The 18,953-nt window shown below is 41.4% G+C and overlaps 1 protein-coding gene across 1 annotated transcript in view; it reads right to left on the bottom strand.

The window, feature by feature from the left end:
* Nucleotides 1-18,953, bottom strand: part of CACNA2D3 (calcium voltage-gated channel auxiliary subunit alpha2delta 3) — a gene marked incomplete at its 5' end in the record, with an annotated part of 625,719 nt that overhangs the window by 321,191 nt on the left and 285,575 nt on the right. The gene's annotated exons all lie outside the window — the stretch shown is intronic.

The following is an 18,953-nucleotide window of genomic DNA, read 5'->3' as shown; positions in this document are numbered from 1 at the left end:
AATAGAATAGAATAGAATAGAATAGAATAGAATAGAATAGAATAGAATAGAACAGAACAGAACAGAACAGAACAGAACAGAACAGAACAGAACAGAACAGAACAGAATAGAATAGAATAGAATAGAATAGAATAGAATAATAACTTTATTGTCATTTTGAATGTACACTCATCGGCATACATTAAAATGAAATTTCATTGCATACAGCTCTCAAAGGGTCACCACTTCCAATGTAAATATGACATACATACATACATAATCCATATACCCACATATGTTATATGACACAGAGAAACAACACAGTCTAGTTAGAGAAAAACAAATATTGCGAGTTAACCATAGGGCACAAAGCTATTACAGAATCGGGTAGTCCAGCTAGAAATACTTTGAAACCTCCCCCAAGAGGAGAGCAACAGAAAAAGACCATAAAGTGGGTGTGTGGGGTCTCTGACAATGCTTTGAGCTCTAAGCATATAGCGCTTATAAGCAGCATCCTGAATACCAGGATCTTCTCGGCTGTCCTTACCGTTCTCTGTATGGACTTTCTATCTGAGGCACTGCTGCCACCAAACCAGACAGTGATGCAGTTTGTCAAATAGTCATCTTCGGAATGAATGCAATGAGTATTTCTTTTGAGGGACTTCTCTGAATCCATCTCTCCCTTCACCTTCTGGAAAGATTTTAATCTTATGGTTTTGAATACTGCCTTCCCATTTTTGTCATTTTACTCAGGCTTTTATTGAGACCATTTCTTTACTGGTGGTTTATTACCTTGACATTGTGGTGGTGATATGAAGACTCTTCATTCAGCAATGACTGAATGATGCCACTAAACTGTTTATGTGAAAATGCTCTGAAATTACCACTGTGAATGTATATGTACAGTATTTTGATTTTCTTGTAAACCGTTCAGAGATTTTTACTGCAATGAATAAAGAGAAGAAATATAATTTTACTGGGAGGAGAGTTAACTTATTATTTCTATTTTATTAGTTGCTAACTCCATCAGTAAAAGGAATTTTACCCTGCATTCCAGTGGAAGCAAATTTCAGCATTACGTTCCATTGAAATTCATGAACGGATGAATACTAACAGAAATGTCTTTTCCTTAAAATAATCAATAAGGACTGAGGATTACAATGGAACTGGAGTTACTTCACTAAAAGAATGAGCAGGCTAGAGCATTTCTTTTTCCTTTTCTGAAAAACATCCTGCACACCTATTGAGGTAAGAGCATATTTACAACCACACAATGCCTAGAAAGTCTTTGCGACAATACCATCTTGACCTAAATCCCATGACAATGACATTTCAGGACCTTGTGATTTTCATTACCAGCTCATTAATTCTAGCCCTATCTTCCCAAACAAATACATGAAAGAGGCCTCAGAAGCATCAAATTCTGGTTGCCCATGGAGTTACAAAACTCTTACAACCCTGCAATGGCACAATTGATCAAATGGCAATTTTATCCATCAGCGTTATAAGCACAGAAGAAACCTGATTCTCCTCTGTATCAAAAGAAATCCTTAATATTAAGGAGCAGAGAAATGTGGCCTGCCCCATCATTTGATGCAATAGCTTCATTGACTTGTAAACTAATGGCTGATTTCAAATTATGTAAGTTTAGTGAGATAATTTTAATGAAGTGGAAAGAGGTGAATTGCTTTGTGTGACAACATTCATCAGAGAAACACTGGGGTGAGGGGCACAATGAAATGTCTCAGCTGCCTGCCTTTGAACTAGTCTTTCATCTAAATATTTATATTTACAAGTACATGTTGCACATAAAGACTATAAGGAAATATTTCTCTTGGAGAGAAATGCCTTCATAAATAAGAGAGGACATGAAAAATTGAAGCTGCCAATATTTGGGACATCAAGGCAGAATCTTACATGTGTCCCAACCATAGTTCTGATGTCTCCATACATTTCCAATCTGGTTAACAGGATATGTATCATTAATTTGGAAGGAAAAGAAAAAAAAAACTACTGATGTTTACTGTCTGAGGCATAACTGCCAAATTTCTAATCTTATGCACAAATGACACTTTCATATACACAGTTCATGTATCTATCTTCCCACATATGTTCTACCAGCACTGGAAGCAGATATTTGATATATCAACAACAATTCCAGATGTTCTACAGTTAGGAGCTAATCTTTCTGCTCTTCATTTCAGAGTAGTTAAAATCCTGTGCCAAGAACTGAACAGTATGGCACTGTTCTGGTTGATGCAAAGGCCAGGAAGAGCTACTGTGACCACTGATCTCCTGCCAAATAAAACATGGAGAAAGACAAGTTCCAAGCCTCTACATGCTGAGAATTGTTGTATATTTTCCTTCATCCTTCTGTTAGAAAATATGTGCAAACTCACAAAATGAATCCTCAACACACAGTTTTATCTCCTCAACCTCTCATAAGTTAGCAAATATAAATAGGCAAGGGCTTTTAAAAATATTATCACTGACACATGGAAGAGCTACTTACCTATCTACAGTTTTAGCTCTCTGCCTCCATTTGTCTGTAGCCATCACAATAAAGCTTCAGCCAGACATAATCTTGACTTTTATGACCTCAGCATAACAGGTATAACCATGCCAAATTCAAATTCAAACCATGCCAAATTCGTACACCTTCACACTGAATATGGGCAATGCCAATGTCTATGTCCCTTGAAAACCTTAAGACTTATGATATGTCTTCCCTTTTCATGGATCCTGAATGCCTTCAGATATTTAATAATGCTTAATGTTAATATTTTATGATTTAGAATATGGAGTGCATTTCAACCGTGTTGTGAATTTAATGATGACTGATTAACAAATCATGTTTAGTTGTATTTTGTTGTGCTTATATAGAAAAATCTCCTTGCTCCCCTCAAAGAAATATTGAAGAACATGTTTGATTGTCCTTGCTATAATCTTCTATTAACTACTTTTGAAAAAGTATCTTTATTTTGTAAAGTGAAAATGTAAATTATTAGAAAAGGGGCAAGCAGTGAAAAAGAAAAACTATCCTTATCCTTCCATTTGTTATATTCCAGACTCATTAACTTTAGTTTCTCTAGTTTTCTTGAAAGTGATCAAGAAATGCATTTTCCAGAGAGGTTTACCAACAACAACCTTTCAAATAAAATTAGAAACTTTCTTCTATCTTTTTGGTAAGGCACATGTTGCAATCTACAATTTGTTTCACTGCTATGTCTGTTGCTGTACTATTGATATTTAATGTAACAGGACTTGTGGACAAACAGGTACACTGTCAGGAATCTGAAATATAATTTATTTATTTTAATTCCATTTATATCCCGCCCTTCTCCGAAGACTCAGGGCGGCTTACAAGCTTAGCAGTCCCAAAGAATAGTTCAAAGGCATGTAGCAATTAAATATCTGTCATAAGTATTATTGGCTCTCAGAAGCAGAGGTGAAAGAAATGTTGCAGATGTTGAACTTAGCCTGAAATAAAACAATTGAGGAATGTTTGGAATGAAAATATTTTTCAACTTTTGTTCAATGTAGAGCAGAAATCACTACCTGCAACTTTACAAAATTACAAAAGGCAGTGTGTGAAAACAAAATAATGTAAATAATGCAGTCTCAGTTTAGGTTAGTTTGATGTGCACAAACTTTATTTTGTCTATCTAAATACAGTCCTTTCTAATTATCATTTTATTCTACATTTTTCAAGCTTTACTTGGAGTATTCTAGGATCTATGCTTTAAAAAAAATTGATCAATGGCAGTTTCACCAAAATTCCTCAGAAAAAAGAAGTGAAGTTGATGAGGGAACTAGAAACTAAGCCCTATCATAAGAAACTAAAAGAAACAGGAATGTTTCTTCATAATTAGAAGACCAAGAGGGTATAAGATATATTGTAATTTCTCAATCATGTCAAAGGATTCATGTAGAAAAAGTCCAACTTCTTCTTCTTTTTTTGGATACTCATTGTTCCAAAGTATGGCTATGGGTAGAGAGATTCCAACCGAATATTAGAAATGATTTCTTAACAGTAGAAAAAGCATGATAATGGCACTAACTGTTATGTTGCGTAGTTAGACCGATCAGGAACAGATGACAGGACAGCGGGTCAGCAACTCAGCTTTATTTGTGGTTGGAACAGACAGAGACTCTCCACAGCTCAGTGCCTTTAAATACTGTTGCCGGCAAGCCGGCGGCCAATCCACTCCCTTGAAAGGTCCCGCCAGAACGGCCTGACCAATAGAATCGGAGTTAGACGCCACCTGTTGTTGCCGGGTGTACACAGCTGATGCCCAGCTGAGCTGTCAAGTTAACAGATAACACTAAGTATATAACACCCCTTCCCACCCCCCAAAAGAGAACAAGAACAATATACAACTTTGCACTAAACCTGGCTCTCAGTCTTGCCACTGCTGGTGACCTATGGCCTTATGAAGTCTTTCAGATACACTGGGGGTTTGCGTGTTCTGCTGGAACGTCGTAATGGCAGCTCCACCCTGTCTGGAGACTGGCTGAGTTCTTTCCCTCCATCCCCGTTCCCGGGATTGGAGTCCCTAAGCTGGTTCCCCGGGTTCAGTAGTGCAAAAAAGGTCTCTGGCCTCTCCCTGTTTTGCGTGGTTGGCATATACACATATGGGGGTCCTTCTGGTGTCAGGGTGGCCGCAGGGCATGATGTTGACTGACTATCAATGGCCATTTCCCCTTGTTGGATTTCTGGGGCCCGTTTTCTCAACTGATCTAAGTGTCTTCTAACCTGTCGGCCCCCTTCCCCCTCAATAATATAAGATAAAGGCCCTGTTTTATCAATCACCACCCCTTGTACCCAGAAGTCCCCCATGGTGTAATTTCTGGCCCACAGAAGGTCCCCCACTGACAGCTCCCTCACTGTCTTGTGCTGCTCCCCTTTCGCTGCCACCCGGTCAGGGTGCAGTCTGTCCAATTTTGTAATGAGGCGTCGGCCCCAACGAAGTTCAGCCGGGCTTTTACCGGTGGTTGTGGATGGAGTGGTATGTTGGCTTAGTAGGAATTGTGCCAGTCTTTGGTGCCAGTCCCCAATGACAATTCGCTTCAGGGTGTCTTTTGTTGATCTTACCATTTGTTCAGCAAGGCCGTTAGTCTCCGGGTGGAAAGGGGCGGATGTGATGTGCCTAATCAAGTTGGCCCTGATGAAAGCCTGAAAATCAGCAGATTTAAATTGTGGGCCACTGTCAGACACAATGACATCAGGCAGGCCATGCATTGCAAAGAGCCCCCTAAGCACCTGCACCGTTTTGGATGTGGTCATGCTAGACACAGGAACTACCTCCAACCATTTAGAATAACTGTCCACCACTACAAGGAAAAGGTGACCCTGGAAAGGGCCTGCATAGTCAATGTGGATTCTTGGCCATGGTGCATATGTTGGTCCCCATTTATGCACAGGGGAGTGAGGCTGCTCAGGTTGGGATTTCTGACACTGGTAGCAACCTGCAACCTGTCCTTCTATTTCCTTGTCGAGGCCCGGCCACCACACATAGCTGTGGGCCAGGGCTTTCATCCTGACAATACCGGGGTGCCCTTCATGCAACAACTCCAAAACTTTAATTCTTAGTTTGTCTGGGACTATGACCCTACTACCCCATAAAAGACACCCTTTATGAGAAGACAGTTCGTTTCTCCTGGCAAAGTATGGTTGGAAGTCAATAATTGACAGGGGTAGCCTGCTTAACGCGTCCGCATGGCCCATCTTAATAGCTCTTACCTTAGAGTCAGTGGGGTGGATGCCCTGTGCATCTATTCGGAACCCTAAAAACTCTGTTGAGGTTACCCCAATACAGCACTTTTCTTTCTGCTATTTTAAACCGGCAGTCCGGAATCTGTTTAATACTGCTCTCAACCTGTCAGCTAACACTGCCTCTGATTCGCCAGCGATCAGCACGTCATCGAAGTATGGGCACACTCCAGGGATGCCTTTGAGTGTCTTTTCCATTATCTCCTGGAATATTTCAGGAGCAACAGCAATTCCAAATTGTAAATGATTCACTCGAAAGGCTCCCTTGTGTGTGACAATAGTTTGAATTTCAGCTGTTTTGTGGGTAACCAGAATTTGCTGGTACACCTGCACCAAATCGAGCTTCGCAAAGATGGCGCCGGACTGTATTGCTGCGAGGACGTGTTTTACCGAGGGGACTGGGTAAGCATGCGGATTCATGGCCCGGTTTACCGAAGCTTTATAATCCACACAAATTCTTATTTTACCGTTCAGTTTGAGGGGGGTGACAATGGGAGTTTCCCATTCCCCCCCTTCTACGGGTTCCAGAATTCCCTGACTAACTAATTTATCTAGTTCGCTTTCAATTTTTTCTTTTAAAGCGAACGGGACCCTCCTGGCTTTAATCCTAATGGGCAGGACTTCGGGATTTGTCTTAATTTTATCGGGGGCCCTGTGTATTTTCCCAAACCCCCCCCCCCGAACACGTCTGTGAATTCACTACAGACGGATTCTAGGCTACTCGGTTGGATGCTGTTTACTCCCCCCATCCATATGCCCAGGGCTTCGAACCAATCTAGGCCTACTAAATTAGTCCTTTTCCCCTCAGTGATCAGTATTTCTAGCTGACCCTGGAATCCCTTATACTTGACTAACACAGTGGCCTGTCCCCTTAATTTTATCGGGGAACGTTGGAAGTCCGTTAGTCTAATTTTGGTTGGTTTTATGTAAATCCGCCACCTGCTCTTACTGCAAATTAACAAATAGGTCTCAAATGAGATTAAGGAAACAGGTGATCGAGAATCCACTTCCATTTGGCAAGGGATTCCTTCCACACTGACTGTAATTTGGATTTTTGGTTTCAGCGGGGGGTGGATTGCTGACTGGCATACCACTTCCAAATTTTCTATGACTGAGGGTGCCCGGGTCCCTGGGGGCTCAAGGGGGTTACTGGTACCTGCAGGCTGCTCGTCAATTTCGTTTAAGTTGTCGCGGTTTCGGGCTCAGCATACGGTTTGGTTGTGGCCGGTTTTACCGCATGCGTGGCATCTGGCACTGCGGAACTGGCAGGATGCTCTGGGGTGGTTGCCCCCGCAGCTGGCACAATTTTGGCTGTTTCCACTTGGATTGCGGCTTGGGACTCTCGGGATGGTTCTTGAATTTCTCCAGCCTCTGGAGAATGGCATCAATCTCGTTGGCCGGTTCTCCCTCTCCGCTGTCTGCAACATTCTCCTGATGCACATAGCCACTCAGATTATTACTGTGTTGGAGCGCGTTCTTTTCATTAATCGCCTCTTGAGCCATTATTTCGTTGATGACTTCTGACAGGTTCAGGGTTGGTTTCGCGATTATTTTTTGTTGGAGGTGATCGTCACTCAGGCCGAACACGATTCTGTCTTAAATCCAATCTTCCAAGTCAGGGAATCTGCACATTCGGGCGGCTTGTCGAATAGCGGCTACGAAATTGATTGCCGATTCCCCGGGGAGCTGGTTCCTCTGAATAAATTTAAGTCGCCAATAAATTTCGGATTTCTTCGGCATGAAATGCTGACTCAATTTGCTGATGAGGTCAGCGTAGGGTAGTGCTGTGACAGGATCTGGGATGCATAGGCCGACAGCCACGTCGTACACGGCTGGCCCGCTGATGCAAAGCAATGTCGCTGCCTTCAACTTATCTTCCGTGATTTGATTCACTAGGAGATACCCCTCGACTTGTCCCAGGTGTGACTCCCAGTGTCCCGGGTAGCAAACATCAAACTCGCGGATGTGTCCAATTTGGGTCATTCTGTTCTGGTCCGGTTACTGCTTTTGACGGGAAGGAATTTGTCGGGAGAATTTTCTCTTCCCCTCCTTTCCCGCGGTTTGCTCGCGCTTCAGCTCTAGTGACTCAGCTAGTGCTTCAGCTCTAAAAGCAGTATCCCATCCTCATCGCCACTGTTATGTTGCATAGTTAGACCGATCAGGAACAGATGACAGGACAGTGGGTCAGCAACTCAGCTTTATTTGTGGTTGGAACAGACAGAGACTCTCCACAGCTCAGCGCCTTTAAATACTGTTGCCGGCAAGCCGGCGGCCAATCCACTCCCTTGAAACGTCCTGCCCGAACGGCCTGACCAATAGAATTGGAGTTAGACGCCCCCTGTTGTTGCCGGGTATACACAGCTGATGCCCAGCTGAGCTGTCAGGTTAACAGATAACACTAAGTATATAACACTAACTGCTCAGAGAATTTATGGCTTGCCTTTCTAAAGGATATATTCAAATAGATGGTGTCAGGAATATTTTAATTTGAATGCTTGCACAGAGCAGGGAGTTGCAGTTTATGCCTAAACATTTTTCACCCTCTTATCTCTTCTCATAGCTCCTCAGTATCTTTTTCATATACGTGAGCATATGGAATCTGTTCCTTACACAACTTATATTTTAACTGAATCTTCCCCAGGTCAAATCTTTCTAGCAGTTTTCTCCTTAATCTTTCTAAGTTTAAGCTTAATATTTTCCGCCAATAAGTCTGCATCTGGACTGAACTTCTCTAGCTTCTGTTCATTATTATATGATTTATTTGGCTCTATTGTTTCCCATCTGGAGAGTTATACATGAATGTCAAAATGACCATGGAAGAAAAAAAAATGATGTAACAAGGGTGATCAAAAGAAACATTCTCCCAAAACTCACAAGGAATGTTTTTCCCCCTCCCTATTGTGATGTAATTTTGTGCCCTTGTGGTCCTTAGCTGCCAAAACAAACATGTTAAACAACAACAACATAAAAACATATACTAATGCTGACATGTTCTACTATATTCAGTTATGTTACTCTATAAATGTTCTGTTGCATTCTAAATATATTCTATTTCAGTTATTACTAAAAGCAATAAGAAATCACCTTGGGGGACATTATCAGATAGGATTAAATATCAAGTTCTGTCATTCAGACAGCTTCCAGCAGGCAAGACTGACTTCAAAAAACCCACCTTAGATATGGTTGGCAGTACATGACAATTCTATTCCCATCGTAAGAAAAGATGGCAATATGTGCCATTAGGCTAAAGTTACCAAAATAAGTCTATTCTTTGAGAAGGACAAATATAGGCCACAGTGAAACAAAATGAGTCTAAGGAAAATAGTATCTAAAAAAGTGTATGATGTGATATAGGGCTCCCACTTCATTAATGGGCTCTATATGATTCCCAGTTGATATTTCTCTGCTTGAAAATTGATCCAGTTTTATTCCTTCATAATAAAGTACTGTTAAATGTCCTGGCAGAAATGAAATACTTCAGTGCAGGTAATACATTTAAAAAAGTGAAAGGACAAAATTGTAAACAGCAAGCAATCTCAAATAGCAAACAATCAATGTGCCACTAAATGAATTTTTTAGTATTTTGCAGATAAAGGCAAGTGTGCAGTGGTGGACTGCTCTGCCCTCCCCTTTCCAAACTGTCTATCCAATATGTGAAGAATTATTATGAAAGGAAACAGTTTGATGAGTATCTTTGTATGCATGTACACATTCATAAGGCAATGGCACGTTGTGTTCCAGACTATTCATTAGATTGACATACTTTTGATTTTGCCTGAAATAGTCATGAAAACCTATCCAGTCATCTCTCTCTTTTGCCATTATTTTTCTAAGCTTCTTCTGCACACAAAATCCCAAACATACTTTATTTGACTTCTGAAAATCTGCCTGTGAGACTTGCCTTTATCAGGCCAATCTTAATGTATCTTGTGAAGCTTGTAAGCATTTGAACACAAAAACAAAATATATACAAAATATATACTCCACTGAATTCAGGGTACAGAATGCAGTTTGAAGAAGACAAAACTGGACAGAAAATAACTCTTTGTTACAATCACCACTCAAGGCTATCTTTCTCCTGACAATAATTAATTATAAGAAGACATGCAGCTGTGGTCTCTAAGTTCTATTGCTCTATTGCTCTTTATAGATAACCAACTAGAGTTTTATTCTTTATTTCAAAATAATGGCAGTCCTCAGGGAAAGGGCGGTATACAAATGCAAATATTAAATTAAATTAAATTAAAATAGGATTTATAGAATCTTGCTGAATAAGTTCTGAATAAAAAATATAACTATAGTTATATAAGTTTGTTGATAAATACTACCGCCTGCTAGTGAAATAAAGAGAGGAGTAAAGATTTTATCCATCAAATCTTGATTAATTATTTTTCTGGAATGACCAGGACCACTTGATAAAAATTCCAGATGTTTAGATAATCCTGAATGAATTGTAGAAATATTTAAAACTCATGCTATTAATTCCTCTTAATGCATATAGCTGAATAAATTTCAATACATCAAAATAAAACCATATGCAGTATTGTCACATTTGCTGGATACATCAGACTCATTTTGATGAAGCATACCTCGGTAAGAGGGTGCCAATTTATCCAAAGTCATGTATATAACACATTTGAGCATGAATAATAACTAATTCTGTTCTATATTAACTGTTGATTTTTTCTAATTTTGATAGTTTAATGCAACCCTACCTTCCAGAGATTTAAACCTATTTTTAACACACATGCACTCTGAAAGGACTATGGTATATTAGCAGATTTCAAGATTAATAACCAAAAGACAAAGTTGTTAACAAAAAATATGAAAGCAGAAGTTCAAATAGAATTAAAGGAGAAAACTGATTTTAAGAGTTAGGAAAAAAGTTAAATATTTGAGTATTGCTATGACAAATATGAATGAGGTGTTGTTTCAAAATAATAATGATAAGGCATAGACTGAAATTAAAAAAGACATGTGAAGATGGAGAAAATTAAAATTGTCACTGTGATAATTTTTGCAATAAAAAATAATGTTTTGCCAAGAATGATCTTTTTGTTTCAGACAATAGATATTTTGAATATACCATTTAAAAATGATATTTTCAATTCTGTGAAAATCAAATGACACCCATATTCCAAAAGAACAAAATAAAAGTAAAGAAACCATACTCTAAAAGAACAATGCAAGAGCTGCAAAACTTTTCACCACAGCATAAACAAAAGTTACACTTTTTACACTACCAGCTAGATGCAGGCCTGGCATCACTAGTCCCAAAAGACACACCCAAAGCATTTAATGAAGATGTCATTTGCCATAATATAGATAGATTGGTAGCCCAACAGATGTCTTTGTGGCAGCTATTGCATTTTGTGGCTTTTCTTCCAGTTGTTGAGTCTTTCAAATGTCATCCCTATAAATCTCAGAATGTTGTAAAATTATGGTTATAAATCGCAATATACCAAGTCATCCTACTTCAGGTTTAAAGGGCAACTTGACATTTCTTTATTTACCATGAAAGCTATGCTCGTGATACAGAAACTTTTCACATCCTCAGTCAGTATGATAGGCCTTCTTAAATATGCACTTGTTCCTACAGCAGAAATACAGTGAACTCTTTCACCAAAGTGCATTATGAAAATATGAGGGATTCAATGTTCCTCCAGGCCTTCCTGTCCTCTACCATCTTCTGGAGTCCATCTAAGCTCACGCCTACTGCTTCAGTGACTCCATCCAGCCACCTCATTCTCTGTCGTCCCCTTCTTCTATTGCCCTCAATCTTTCCCAGCATTAGGCTCTTCTCCAGTGAGTCCTTCCTTCTCATTAGGTGGCCAAACTATTTGAGTTTTAGCTTCAGGATCTGGCCTTCTAAAGAGCAGTCAGGGTTGATCTCCTCTAGGACTGACCGGTTTGATCGCCTTGCAGTCCAAGGGACTCGCAGGAGTCTTCTCCAGCACCATAGTTCAAAGGCCTCAATTCTTTGGCGCTCAGCCTTTCTTATGGTCCAGCTTTCACTGCCATACATTGCAACTGGGAAGACCATAGCCTTGACTATACACACTTTTGTTGACAGGGTGATGTCTCTGCTTTTTAGTGTGCTGTCTAGATTTGCCATGGCTTTCCTCCCAAGGAGCAAGCGTCTTTTGATTTCTTGGCTACAGTCCCCATCTGCAGTGATCTTGGAGCCCAGGAAAATAAAATCTGTCACTACCTCCATTTCTTCCCCATCTATTTGCCAGGAATTGAGAGGGCCAGATGCCATGATCTTGGTTTTCTTAATGTTTAGTTTCAACCCAAGCTTTGCACTCTCCTTCTTCACCCGCAACAAGAGGCTCTTTAGTTCTTCTTCACTTTCTGCCATTAGAGTGGTATCATCTGCATATCTTAGGTTGTTGATATTTCTCCCGGCAATCTTAATTCCAACTTTTGATTCATATAGCCCTGCCTTTCTCATGATGTGCTCTGCATATAAGTTAAATAGGCAAGGCGACAGTATACAGCCTTGCCGGACTCCTTTCCCAATTTTCAACCAATCAGTGGTTCCGTGTCCAGTTCTCACTGTTGCTTCTTGGCCCGCATATAGATTTCTCAAGAGACAAATAAGATGGTCTGGTATGCCCATCTCTTTAAGGGCTTGCCAGAGTTTGTTATGATCCACACAATCAAAGGCTTTAGCATAGTCAATGAAGCAGAAGTAGATGTTTTTCTGGAACTCCCTAGCTTTTTCCATGATCCAGCGTATGTTGGCAATTTGATCTCTGGTTCCTCTGCCTCTTCGAAATCCTGCCTGTACTTCTGGTAGTTCTCGATCCACAAACTGCTGGAGTCTAGCTTGTAGGATTTTAAGCATAACTTTACTAGCATGAGAAATGAGTGCAATGGTGCGATAGTTTGAACATTCTTTGGCACTGCCTTTCTTTGGAATTGGAATGTAAACTGATCTTTTCCAATCCTGTGGCCACTGTTGAGTTTTCCGAATTTGCTGGCAAATTGAGTGTAGCACTTTTACTGCATCGTCTTTTAAGATTTTGAATAGCTCAGCTGGAATACTGTCACCTCCACTAGCTTTGTTGTTGCTCAGCTTTTCTAAGGCCCACTTCACTTCACATTCTAGGATGTCTGGCTCGAGGTCAGTGACCACCTCACTGTGATTATCAGGGACGTTAAGCTCATTCTTGTATAGTTCTTCTGTGTAATTTTGCCACCTCTTCTTAATCTCTTTGGCCTCTGTTAGGTCCCTGCCATTTTGGTCCTTTATCATGCCCATTTTTGCATGAAACGTTCCTTTCATCTCTCCAATTTTCTTGAAAAGATCTCTGGTCCTCCCTATTCTATTGTTTTCTTCTATTTCTTTGCATTGTTCATTTAAGAAGGCATTCTTATCTCTTCTAGCTATTCTTTGGAATTCTGCATTTAATTGGGCATATCTTTCTTTTTCTCCCTTGCCTTTCGCTTCCCTCCTTTCCTCAGCTATTTGCAAAGCTTCCTCAGACAGCCATTTTGCTTTCTTGCATTTCTTTTTCTTTGGGATGGTTTTGGTTGCTACCTGTTGTACAATATTGCGAACCTCTGTCCATAGTTCTTCAGGCACTCTGTCTATCAGATCTAATTCCTTAAATCTATTTGTCACCTCTACTGTATATTCAACAGGGATATGATTTAATTCATACCTGAGTGGCCTAGTGCTTTTCCCTACTTTCTTTAATTTAAGCCTAAACTTTGCAACAAGAAGCTCATGGTCTGAGCCACAGTCAGCTCCTGGTCTTGTTTTTACTGACTGTATAGAGCTTCTCCATCTTTGGCTGCAGAGCATATAGTCAATCTGATTTCTGTGTTGACCGTCTGGTGATGTCCATGTGTAAAGCCGTCTGTTGGGTTGTTGGAAAAGAGTGTTTGCTATGACCATCGTATTCTCTTGACAAAATTCTATCAGCCTGTGCCCTGCTTCATTTTGTACTCCAAGGCCAAACTTGCCTGTTATTCCAGTTATCTTTTGGCTTCCTACTTTAGCATTCCAATCCCCCATGATGATAAGGACATCATTTCTGGGTGTTAGTTCTATAAGGTGCTGTAGGGCTTCATAGAACCCGTCAATTTCATCCTCTTCAGCACCGGTGGTTGGGGCATAGACTTGGACTACTGTGATATTGAAGGGTTTGCCTTGGATTCGAACTGAGATCATTCTGTCATTTTGAGGATAGTATCCCAGTATTGCTTTTCCTATTTTTTTATTGACTATGAAGGCTACTCCATTTCTTCTGAGGGATTCTTGCCCGCAATAGTATACCTGATGGTCATCTGAATTAAATTCACCCATTCCTGTCCATTTTAGTTCGCTGATACCTAAGATGTCAATGTTTAGTCTTGTCATCTCTTGTTTGACCACGTCCAGCTTTCCTTGATTCATGGATCTTACATTCCAGGTTCCTATGGAGAAAAAATCTTTACAGCATCGGACTTTCCTTTCACCACCAGACATATGCACAGCTGAGCGTCCTTTCGGCTTTGGCCCAGTCGCTTCATTCTTTCTGGCACTACTAGTACTAGCCCTCTGCTCTTCCCCAGTAGCATATTGGACGCCTTCCGACCTGAGGGGCTCATCTTCCAGCGTCATATCATTTTGCCTTTTGGTACTGTCCATAGGGTTTTCATGGCAAAGATGCTGGAGTGGGTTGCCATTTCCTTCTCCAGTGGATCACGTTTTGTCAGAACTCTCTGCTATGACCTGTCCGTCTTGGGTGGCCCTGCACGGCATAGCTCATAGCTTCATTGAATTACACAAGCCCCTTCGCCACGACAAGGCAGTAATCCATGAAGGGATTTGGTCTATATATATAGACCAAAACAAAACACAGGGAAAATCATCATCATCATCATCATCATCATCATCATATTATTATTATTATTATTATTATTATTATTATTATTATTATTATTATTATTATTATTATTATTATTATTATTATTATTATTATTATTATGTCTTGGAAGGGACCTTGGAGGTCTTCTAGTTCAACCCCCTGCTCAGGCAGGAAACCCTATACAATTTATTTATCTCAAACTTCATACAGAAGTGAAAAGGTTGCATGCACAACTGGCTTTTACAAAGCAAGGCTTTAGGGTTTTTTTCCCTTGTGGCATCAATTGGCTGAACACCTAATTACTACAGTATTGTCTTATGTCTAAGGATATTTACCCATGTAGTATGGTTGTATCGCCATAATCCTTCTCATCTTCTCTACTACCTTCTCCTTTTGGTATCTTATGATTATACTACCAGTACTTCATTATATGTAGACTGAGAGCTTATACACTGGACAAATATTCCTTGTGTATCCAGTCACACTTGACCAATAAAGTATTCTATTCTGTTCTGTTCTGTTCTGTTCTGTTGTTGGATGCATTTCAAAGGCCTAGAGATTTGTTGGGTAAAGGAATTCTGCCTGATAGGGTCCAGGAGAAGAGGCCTTTCTGCCATGGCTCCCAGCCTCTGGAACTCTGTGCCCCTCAGGGTGAGAGCTTGGCCTTTGAGAGGTTTTTATGATGTTACAAGCCCTGTAGAGTCAGATCATGGGAAATGATCAATGGATGGCAAATAAAATACAGTGGTACCTTGGTAATCATCATTAAATTGGTTCAGGAGGCACAATGAATACCAAACATTTTTTTTCCATAAGGAATAACAAAGTAAGTCACAAGGCAGCCAACGCCAGCTTGTGCATTGAGTAACAAATAAATGATGAGTAGTGGAACAAAATTTTCACATCAAAATGAGTTTGAGTTCAAAGCATTTGAGTACCAATATACCACTGTAAATAAATAAAAAATGTTCTAACTTCTGGTGAGTGATTTTTGTGTATGGATTTTCTATGTTACTGTATTTTCAGTTTATGTTATTCTGTTTTTGTAAGCTGTCTGGGAAATATCAGTTTGTATTAGTATGCATAAATACAAATATATTACATTTCCATGTCATGGATCATTGCCATTGTGAAGAGACTTGTGCATCTTAATGACGCTATGAGAGTAGTCACCCACATGAGTCATCCATGCCAAACAAGTCAACTATGAGACAACTAACTAAATATTGTCCCTGGAAAAAAAAAGAAAATATTCACTGAAGAAAACCAAGTGGACATTCACAACCAGGACAATGTCAACATGATACTAGAATGTTAACTTCCAAGATGGAAGGTATCCAATAGTTACTGGCAAAGAGCAGTCAGCAAATTTAAGTAAAACTGTTGTTCATTATGTATTTGGAATAAAGACAAAGGACATCTGATTACTGATGAATGAATGTCAGAATCAAGTACCAAGGTGAACATCAGACATTTCCCAGACAGCCAAGACTGGAAAGAATTAGTCCAAGGAAGAAGAATATGAATGTTCTAATTAGCAGTTGTTATAGCATGGAGTTATAAAAGTTATAAAACAAGAATAACAATGGTTACTTCCAACTAAGACAACAATCAAGCTGGCAAAACTCTTCTCTGTTTTATCACATTCTTTCTATATAAAAGAAATGGCAATTTCCACCTGCTCATTGTTTTGGTAACTTGTGAAAAATAACTATCAACTTCACGTTATCAAAGAACAAAAGTCAAAACTGAATGCTGACATTCTGGGAATCAACCAACTGAAAAAGACTGGAATGGGTCAGTTCACACTAGAGGAGCATCAGATCTTCTATTACACAAAAGAAACAGCACAGACATTATTAACAAAAGGTCTTGGATATAATCCTTCAACTGGATTTTTTATTAACGAAAAAAATGCTTGGATAGCATAAACATCAGAATGGTCTTAATTTCAATCCTAGTCAATCAAAAAATATTATAGAGATCTGTAGGTTCCAACAAGTCTATGCTCCAAACAGCAATTCACAACAGCTTATCCAAATAACAACAAAAGGATATTGTACTAATTATAGGTGATTGGAATGCTACAGTTAGAAGTAAAATAGCATTCTAGTACAGACATGTCAAACAAAAGGCCCGGGGGCTGGATCCGGCCCATGAAGTGATTTCATGTGGTCCACGAAGCCATCCTGGAAACAGTGAGGGAACGGCCCCCACTGCCTTGGCCCTGGCCCAGGCCGGCCAGGAACCAATGTACAATTTTGTGGTGGTGACCACATGACCACATCTATGACCACATCTATGCTGAAATACATTCAGTCTTATCTCCACAAGGCCATCTGGAAACGGTGAGGGACCGGCCCCTGCTGCATTGGCACTCTCCTCTGGGTGCATGCTGGTGAGTTATCACCCTTTGTGAGGAATGAAGAAATGCCTGGAAGTGGCCAGCACATGGCCCTGCCTACTTTGGGCAGGCTAGGGGCTGGGCAGCATTGCGCTTCTCTTCAGATTCTTGCCACCCGGCTCAAGCTCTCAGCATTGTGAAGAGAGCACCCTGCTGCCTGCTGAAACTGGGCAGCTGGGGCTGGGTGGCATCATGCTTCTCTTTGGATTTGCACTGCCTTGATCAGCCTCTTGGCACTGTGAGAAAGCGCCGCACTGCCTGCTGAAACCAGGTAGGCTGGGAGCCGGGCAGCATTGAGCTTTGCGCTGCCTGGCTTAGCCTCTCAGTGCTGTGAGAAGAGCGCCCCACTGCCTGCCGAAACTGGGCAGGCTGGGGGCTGGGCGGCATCGTGCTTCTCTTCGGATTCACGCTGCCTGGCTCAGCCTCTTGGCATTGTGAGGAGAGTGCCTCACTGCCTGCCAAAACCGGGCAGGCTGGGGGCTGGGCAGCATTGTGCAGGTAACATCGACTCTCACAGTGCTCATGGCATCCCTTCCCCCAGAGCCCACCAAGCCGAATATGTGAAGTAGGCAAGGGCCATATGTTGGCCACTTCCAGGCAATGGTGCATTTATTTATTTATTTATTTATTTATTTTATTTTTGGGACTTATATGCCGCCCTATCTCCCGAAGGACTCAGGGCGGCTAACAACAATAAAAACAACAATACAAAAGTTAAAAGAAATTAAATAAACAGCCCCAATAAATAAGTTAAACTAAACAATTAAAATTAAAAAAAACATTTTAAAAAACCCTGTTGTCAGTCCAGGTCAGCCTGATGAAAAAAGAAAGTTTTAAGGCCGCGGCGAAAGGACTGGAGGTCCGGGGCCATCCGGAGCTCAAGGGAGAGTTGGTTCCACAGGGCTGGCGCTCCCACAGAGAAGGCCCTCCCCCTGGGGGTCACCAGCCGACATTGTCTAGCCGACGGCACCCTGAGGAGGCCCTCTCTGTGTGAGCGCACTGGGAGATGGGAAGTCGTTCCCGACAGCAGACGGTCCTGCAAATATCCCGGGCCTAGGCCATGTAGGGCTTTAAAGGTAAGTACCAGCACCTTAAATTTCTTCAATCCTCATGAAGGATGACACTTCCCCAGCTGCGTTTCTTGCCTGTTTTTCTCCCTCCCTCATCTCAAATATTTTCCCACCACTCTGTTCGAAGGAAGGAAGGAAGGAAGGAAGGAAGGAAGGAAGGAAGGAAGGAAGGAGCAGGAGGGTCTGAGGGAAGTCCTGCCTTAGTCCTGCCCTGCTGCCCTTTCACCATCCCCTTGCCCCTTCCTTCTGGCCTATCCTGGGGGGTCTCCCATCCTATTGCTAAGGAAGCTTTGGATACAAAGCCAGGTCTCCTCACATGGAGAGGGAGTGGGCCTCCCTCTTGACTTTGCCCTCGTATTCATCATGAGCAACCTGGCTAAAGAGAGCAAGCACAGCAGCTGAGCGCCCCCTTGGGGAAGTGGGGCTGGGCTTAGTGCTGTGGGTGCTTGAGGGCTGGGCTGGGCATTTGACCTCCACACCACTGTCCAGCCCCCCACATGGCCTGAGAGGAACAATGAGGCTCCTCTCAGGCCATGTGGACCATGCCTTGGCACTTGCCCCACTCCCATCTCCTTCTGCCAGAGACACTCAGATTTGTCCCACTCCCGCCCAGGCCCCCATAGGCACCCTTGATGCAAACAATGTAGAGCTGGCCATGCCCACCCAATAGGCCACACACACTCCAGCCATGCCCACCCTGGCCACACCACCCGCCCCCCCCAAGTGCAACCGCAATGCTGATGTGGCCCTCAGTAGATCAGTGAAATGCTGTGGACGTAGTATACTTAGATTTCAGTAAGGCATTTGATAAAGTAGACCACAACCTATTCCTTGGTAAGAGAGAAAAAGATGGAACAGACAACATC

This window comes from Vipera berus (genome assembly GCF_964194415.1).
Source record: "Vipera berus genome assembly, chromosome: 2".
Taxonomy (NCBI): Eukaryota; Metazoa; Chordata; class Lepidosauria; order Squamata; family Viperidae; genus Vipera; species Vipera berus.
Note: the sequence above shows the minus strand (reverse complement) of the source record. Positions and strands in the feature narration are given on the sequence as shown.